Genomic DNA, 9,112 nt, shown 5'->3' on the forward strand with positions numbered 1-9,112 from the left:
GAAAACAAGAACACAAATATAACAAAAATGAAAACAAGAAAAAAATTAGAAAAAAAAACAAAACAGTAAAAACCTCCCCCTACTTAAAATCTACAGTGTCCTCAATTAAGAACATAATTTGAAAGATGTATAGGAAAATGTAAATTAAAAGTGAAGAGAAGGAATACAACCTAATCGATTAAGTATTATCTTGGAAGGAAGACTCCTCCACAATGTGTGTCTGAAATCCATCATAAAAATGCTTTAACTGATGCTTGTTAACTTTAAACTTTACTCCAGTAGATTCTGCCATAATCTCTACTCCACCATAAGAAAACACTTTAGTAACTATAAAAGGACCTTCCCATCTAGAATGAAGTTTTCCTGGCATAAGTTTCAATATGGCATTATAGAGCAACACTTTTTGTCCCATTTTGAGCTCTTTTCTAACTATCAGCTTATCATGCATTAATTTGGTCTTTTCCTTGTAGATACTTGAATTTTCATATGCTTCCAAATGAAATTCTTCAAGCTCTTATAATTGATATTTTCTTTGAGCTCCTGCTTTAGTCAAATCCATATTGCATTGATTCACTGCCTAATAAGCTTTATACTCAATCTCTATAGGTAAGTAACAAGTTTTCCCAAAAACAAGTCGATAAGGAGACATTCCGATTGGAGTCTTGTAGGCAGTTCTGTATGCCCACAATACATCATTAAGTCTCTTACTCCAATCTTTCCTATTAGGTTGCACTGTCTTCTTCAGAATCTGCTTTATCTCTCGGTTAGAAACTTCAGCTTGCCCATTAGTTTGGGGGTGATAAGGGGTAGCTATCTTATGCATGACCCCATACTTGCCCAACAAACTCTGCATGCTCCGATTGCGAAAATAGGTCCCTTGGTCACTGATAATGGCCTTTGGAATACCAAACCTGCAAAAGATATGTGACCTAATAAAATCTACAATAGCAACAGAGTCATCAGTTCTGGTGGCTTTAGCTTCCACCCACTTAGAAACATAATCCATAACTAGTAAAATGTAAGCAAATCTAAATGAAACAGGAAAAGGTCCCATGAAAGCAATACCCCATACATCAAATATTTCACAAAAAAGTAAAGGTTGTTGAGGCATCTCATTTCTATGGGAGATATTTCCTGTATGCTGACATCTGGCACAATGCTTACAAAATGTATATGTATCACAAAATAGAGTAGGCCAATACAATCCAAAATCAAGAACCTTTCTAGCAGTGCGTTGTGGACCAAAGTGTCCTCCACAAGCAAGTTTGTGACAAAAATACAATATGGATTCAAACTTCGTGTCAAGAATACATCTCCTAATAATTTAGTCACTACATATACACCAAAGGTATGGATCATCCCAAATGTAATATCTAGCTTCCCTCTTAAACTTATCTAATTGATGTTTCTTTAAATGTACAGGCAACACAGAGGCAGCTAAGTAATTAACTAAGTCAACATACCAAGGAGTAACATCATGCATAGCATACAAGTATTCATTAGGAAAATTATCATCAATAGGAATAGAAGGAACCATAGGAGATTTAATACAACTCAAATAGTCTATGAAAAAATTCTTAGCTCCACTCTTATCCTTTATCTCCAATTTAAACTCTTGTAGCAAGAACATCCATCTGACTAATCGTGGCTTTGCATTTGGCTTCCTTAAGAGATACTTTAATGTTGCATGATCAGAAAACATAACAAATTTTTCATTCAAAAGATATGATCTAAACTTATCTAATGCAAAAAAATAGCTAAAAGCTCCTTTTCAGTAGTAGTATAGTTGGCTTGGGCTGTATCTAAAGTTCTGGAAGCATAAGCTATGACATGTGATTTCTTATAAACTCTTTGTGAAAGCACTGTACCAAGAATATAATCAGAAGCATCATATAATAATTCAAAAGATAAATCCCAATTTGGCGGTTGAATGATTGGTGGAGTGGTCAATCTCTTCTTTAACTCATCAAATGCTTGCTCACAAGCTTTATCAAATTTGAATTCCACATCTTTTTGTAGCAATCTTGAGAGTGGTAAGGCTATCTTGCTAAAATTCTATATAAACCTCCTGTAGAATCCTACATGTCTAAGGAAAGAACGAACCTTTCTAACACTAGTAGGATAAGGTAAAGAAGTAATCACATCTACCTTAGCCTTGTCAACTTTTATCCCCCTCTCAGAAACAACATGACCCAATACAATACCTTGTCTAACCATGAAATAACACTTTCCAAAGTTTAATACAAGATTTTTCTCAATACATCACTCAAGTACTTTATCTAAATTTACTAGACACTCATCAAATGAATATTCATATACAGTGAAATCATCCATAAAAACCTCTATGCAATAGTCTAGCAAATATGCAAAAATACTCATCATGCATCTCTGGAATGTGGCTAGGGCATTGCATAATCCAAATGGCATTCTCCTATAAGTAAATTTTCCAAATAGACATGTGAATGTTGTCTTCTCTTGGTCCTTTAGAGCTATGCAAATCTAGAAACAACCTAAAAAACTATCTAGAAAACAGTAATGAGATTTACCTGCTAATTTCTCTAACATTTGATCAATAAAAGGTAAAAGGAAGTGATCCTTCTTGGTTGCATTATTTAGCTTCCTGTAGTCGATGCACATCTTCCAGTTATTTTGCACTCTCATAGGAATTAACTCGTTCTTTTCATTCTTTACAACTGTGATCCTGCTCTTCTTTGGCACTACTTATACTAGACTCACCCACTGGCTGTCAGAAATAGTGTAAATGATACCTGCAGAAAGATGTTTTATTTCCTCCTTTTTGACCATGTCAAGGATAAGTGGGTTAAGCCTCCTTTGAGGTTGCCTAAATGGCTTTGCATCGTCTTACATCAAGATCCTGTGCATGCATATACCTGGACTGATGCCTGGGATGTTAGCTAGTGTCCATCCTATAGCTTTTTTGTGCTTTCTTAGTACCTCCAACAATTTTACCTCTTTACTAGGATCAGAATCCTTTACTATAATAATTGGTAATTTCTTACCTTCATCTAAGAATGCATATTTCAAATGTTCTGGTAGATCTTTCAATTCAAGTATAGGTAGCTGCTGAATAGAGGGCAATAACTTGTCAATAGTGAGCTCAGCAACTCCATAAACCTGCATTACATCAAAAGAAGCAGTAGTATCTTGTTCTAGAACACTAGAATTATCATTGTTAATGGAATTACATGACATAGAGTTGCTAGCAAAGTCTATAGTTCTTTCAGAGTTAGAAGCAATCATATCAAAGTCATTAGAAGTTCTAATGCCAATATCAAGCATGAATTTCAATAACTCAACAATATCATCAGAACCAAAATAGTCAGAAGAATTTTCATAAATAATAGAGTCAAAACAATGTATATTGTTATCTAAATCAACAATCTCAAGAGAACTAGAAACCATCTCATTATAAAGCTCATCATATGTATCATCAATTAACATATCAAGCATGCTCAGATTAATAATAGAATGATCCTTTATAGGATGTTTCATAGCCTTTAAAAGATTAAATTGAACAACACGTCCTGCAAATTTCATGGAAAGAGTACTATCTTTAACATTAATAATAGTATTAGATGTCTTAAGAAATGGCCTACCCAAAATCAGTGGTGGTGGCAGCCCATGACTATCATCTTTACCTATATCCAAAATATAAAAATCAAAAGGAAAGACTAAATCCTTTACTTTAACTACAATGTCTTTAAGCATGCCATTAGGATAGGCAAGTCTCTCGTCTGCTATTTACATAATAATCTCAACTGGCTTCATCTCACGACCCTGCAAGGAAGAAAATAGAGACTTGGGCATAACATTTATCGCTCCACCAAGATCAATCAAAGCATTAGAAAATTCTAAATTTTTTATAGTACAGGGTATAGTGAAACTCCCTGGATTTTTGCATTTTAAGGGCATGGGGGGTTGGCATTGCATTCCTCCATAGAATAAAGCTGATACACTTCCTTCTAGATTGACCTTCTCTTTAGCTTTAAATCTTCTCTTGTTTGTGTATAGGTCTTTCAAGAATTTTTCATATTTAAGAATTTGCTTTACTGCTTCCAAAAGGGGATTATTGACTTCAACCTTCTTGAAAACATCGAACACTTTTTTCTCCAATTCAGCTTGCTTTAACTTCATGCTTTGGGTCTCCCTATTTAGAAATGGAAGGATCTTCCTTGGTTCCTTTTCTTTCTTAGACTCCTCAAGTGTGACTTGTGTTGCTGCAGCTGACTTATTCTTAATAGATGTTGTGGAAGGCTCTAGAAGCTCCTTTCCACTTCTAAGAGTGATGGCACTAACATTACTGCAATTAGAATTTACAACTATTTAAGAAGGTAACTTTCTAGAACCTTGACTCTTCAATTCATTAATAGAGGTGGACAACTACCTAATTTGATTCTCTAATTTTTGGATTACTGTCTTAGTGCGTTGTTGAAATTGAATGTTATTAGTTGTCATTTGCTTCATTAACTCTTCTAGACTTGGTCCATCATTTTTAAACCCTTGAATAGGAGTAGATTGCCTCATTGCTTGCATAGGCTGTGAATTTTAACCTATAGTATTATATTGGTGTTGTTGACTTCCTCTATATCTAAAATTAGGATGATATCTCCACCCTGGATTATAAGTGTTAGAGAAAGGATCATATTTTTGGCCCTGTTGCTTAGGTCTAGTTGGAAAAATCCCGGCACAATTCTTAACTTTATCATCCAATTGTGGGCATTGATCAGTAGTGTGTATAGCAAAAAAACAGATGCCACATAGAGGCTCAACTAAAGCAAAAGATGGGGGTAGCTTGTTGAGGATTATAAAATTGAGGTTGTGCACATGTCTGTGAAGGATACACCTATGGAAAAGTTGGCACTGCTGGTGAATTTATTAATTTTTATTGTGTTAAGGCAATTTGCCTAACCATGCTAGAGAGCTCCTCCATCTTGTTCTCAAATTTAGGATCATATTGTGGTGTTTGAATCTCATTCACCCTTTTAACTGCTTGGTTAGCTTGCGTCCTAAATTATTGAGAATTTTGTGCCATCTTAGAGATGAGATTCATGGCATCAGTTAGAGCAAGTTCTACCAAAGCACCACTAGCTGCGGCATCAACAAACCACCTATCTGTTGGTAAGAGACCTTCATAAAAATGTTGAACCAATTGATGATTAGGTATTTGATGGTAAAGGCAGCTTGCACATAATTTCTTAAATCTCTCCTAATATTCATGAAATGTCTCCCCAGTCATCTGATGAATTCCACAAATATCTTTTTTAATTGCTGTTGTGCGAAAGGCAGGGAAGAATTTTTCTAAGAATAACTATGTCATTTGATCTCAAGAGGAAATGGCACCTAGTTGCAAGTAATATAACCAATCTTTTGCCACTCCATCTAATGAAAAAGGAAAAGCCCTCAATTTGATTTGCTCTTTTTAAACTCCTTAAGGCTTCATGGTGGAGCACACAATATGAAATTCCTTCAAGTGCTTGGTCGGGTCTTCTCCTATAAGACTATGAAATTTAGGTAGCAAATGTACTAAACCAAATTTCAATTCAAAACTAGAATTTGCATCTAAATTAGGATATTGAATACACAAATTTTGATAGTGCGCATTAGGGGCAGCCAATTCTTTAATTGTCCTATTACCATTATTAGTTTCAGCCATGTTTTCCAACTTAACTATAGAGTCTAAGTCAGATTCAGAATCATTAATTACGCTATCAATTAATTCAGACAAAATTTTAGAGATCACACTATCCTTAATTTTATGGTACTTTTGATTCTTACGATTATTACGACAAGTTCTTTCAATCTCAGAGTTCAAATCAATTAATTTATCTTGAAAAGATCTTGTCATACACTAATAAACTAGAAAAATAATGAAAACCACCTAAAATAGGTAAAGAAAAAAATTAAATCTTGAAAAAAAACATAAAAAAATGAGAAAAAAAAACTACCAACCAAACTCAAAAAGTTAACATTTTTGACTTCCGGCAACGACGCCAAAATTTTGACACTACTATCGAATAGCACTAAAATTAATAAAAATTAGATTTTACAGTAAAGTGCAACTTAGGTCGTTTCCCTAAGAATTAATAGAGTAACTATTTAAATTATGATTATGAAAAGGTAAATAATGGGGGGTTTTTTATGATGAAACTAAAAACTAAATTAGAAATAAATAAATAGAGGAAATTTGACTAAGAAAATTACCAAGAATAAACAGTGTAATCAATCACAATCCAATCACTTAAATTTAATCGTCCTCATCCACAAAATAAATTAATTTTATTCAACTTTATTATTCTGATTTTACTATATATTGCTCAAATTATCATTCAAGAATTAAACAAGAAGTTAAATTATAGATTAACGAATTCTCCCTTAACCCACAACCTAACAATTGTTTTATAGCCCCACTAAAAACAAGCATGAGTAATCACTCAAGCTAGGCCAAATTACTCTTAAGTTGCTATATCAATCGATTATAGTAAGAAAAACCTCAGATAAAATTTATAACCCAAAAATTATGCAGTAACACTATTCTAATCAGCAATAGCAATTAAAGTATAAAATTTAGAGGCAGAGAGAAGAAGAGTAAATTGAAATAAAACTAGAATAAAATCTTCCCTAAATATCAAAGACTCTGATCAAAATTTAGGATCATAGTTTATGATTGATCACACTAAAAAAATTAGCTATCCATAAAACTGAAAATTAAGCAATATGAGATGAGAAATTGACAAGCCATTGCCTGCATTGAAGAAAAGAAAAATGAACTGCGATCACTGCTGTCCTTTCTTCTTCCTCCTACGCATGCCGTCGCTTGTGTTTTTCTTTTTCTCATCCTTTTCCGTCAAAAATCATGCTTTTCCTTTATAATAGAATGGATCCTCCTTACTGTGCGTGCACCTTTTTCCGTCAATATGCGTCTCTTTTTCTTTTCATTTTCTAATAAAACTGAATAATTTATTAAAAAGATTAAACTACCTAAATAACCGTAATTAAAAACTACACTAAATATCCAAAATAAGTTCAAACAAAATTTTAAAGAGTTGATTCTTGAATTGATATCCAAGTATGTCCATATTCTTCTTATACAAAATATTCTCTATCAATATCTTCCAAATTGAATCTAAAAAATTTGCACAAATAAAATAAAATTAAATAGCACCTGTGCACAAATATTAAAGATATTATTTATATTTTAAAATCAAAAAGTTAGATAGTTAAAATTTTAAAACTAAATATTGGCTAATAAAATTAAATAATATCTAATTAAACTCAATTAGCCTCAAATAAATATTTAAAAGTCTAAATTAAAAGGATAAAAATATATAAAATTATTATTTATCTAATATCTTCATGATTTAGAAGAAATTTTTTCCTTTTTCATGGCCTCCAAATCCCCACCATTATGGTCGTACCAAATTAAATGCGATAATTTGAATATGAAATTATTAAAGAAAAAGTCAAATGAAAATTATTAATGATTTGATATGGTTAAATTCATTGGGTTATTGATGAGAGAAAAACCCTAATTGAGTCTATAAAAGGGATTGTAAAGAGGTTGCAAGAGGAGGACGGTAAAAAAAATTGACAAGAAAATTGAGGAGAATTTGGAGTGAAAAGGTGTGGATGAATATATAGTGAAGCAAAGCACATAATAGTCTCTAGGTATGTTGTTATCATACATGCATTAATTCTTGTTCATTTGTCCCATTTGCGAACATTTCATCTCCAATGATTAGCCACTACTTTCTCCTTCTTTCAACAAGAAATGGTTATGCTTGAATGTAAGGTTGCAAAGTATGGTGTAGCATATGAATTCATTGTGTGTGGAGCTGATGTAGGTCTTGCATCTTATGTATGACTTGTTTCTTTGTTATGATTATTATAAAATAAAAATTTGAAAGTGGCCAGCAACATGCTTGACCTCTATTGCTTTTGGATCTATCTTTGTGTTAGACTCTTATTGATTGACATTAAGATTACTTTGCTTTTATCCTTTGATGGCCATTGATTGTAATATATCTTGATGAGAATACCTATGCATTTATGTGATGTAGAGTAATAAGATGGGAATACAATTGCTTTTTCTTAGATCTCATCCTACTTCATTATATTGTCAATAATAAAAGGAGCAAAGTATAGTTTTTAAATTATTTTCTTAATTTTTCATGAGTAGTTTTAAATTACTGTGGATATTTTGACACATCATGAGTGATAATAAATCATCACAATAATCAAATAAAGGAAATTCTCTTGAAAATAATAAATTTTTAACATATTTTAGGTTATTCTATGAGTGATATTAAATCACCGTAGGTCTCTAAAAAATATCAAATGAGATAGTGTAAATGACACTAAGTCATCGCAAGTAAAAATAACAAATTTATTAGCATATTTTAGATTATGCCATGAGTGATACTATGTCATTGTGGGTCTTTAAAAATGTCTATTAAAATTTTCTTATTAAAATATTTTCTAGAAAATTATTCTTGATAATTCCTTTTATTTTTTTTAGGATTTGTCATAAGTGATACTAAATCACTATACACTTAGAGTGTCAATCAGTATAGACTGTAAGTGATATTAAATCACTGCAGATTTCAACATTGGTTATTTTTCTCTTACCTAAAGGTACTTCCTTGGAACAAATTATTATTTAAAATAAATAAATATAATAATATAATCCAAATTATCAATCTTTTCAATAAAGAAATTAATTAAAAGAATTTAAAAAATAAATAATAATATTTTGAACGTGAACTTTGATCCCCATCACAGGGATACATAGACTCTAGGCTTTGATCTTAGATCAAGTCCTCCTTTGTAAATAAATCATTTGTTTTCATTTTGATTTTTTTCTTTTCTTTTCATATGATTATAAAGGGTAATTAAGATATTATTAAAAGGTCAATTAATTTATGCAATTAATTTAGGATAATTGTTCTTATGAATGGGTGTTGTGGGGTGCCTAACACCATTCTTACACACAACTGACTCCCGAATCCTTTTCACAGACCATCCTTTTCTATTATATATGTTTTCTAAGGTTTTCTAAAAACTTTGGTGGCGACTGCCATTTGTCTACATTTAT

This window comes from Prosopis cineraria, unplaced genomic scaffold (assembly GCF_029017545.1).
Source record: "Prosopis cineraria cultivar Desert tree isolate PC_DT_omini unplaced genomic scaffold, ASM2901754v1 PC3, whole genome shotgun sequence".
NCBI lineage: Eukaryota > Viridiplantae > Streptophyta > Magnoliopsida > Fabales > Fabaceae > Prosopis > Prosopis cineraria.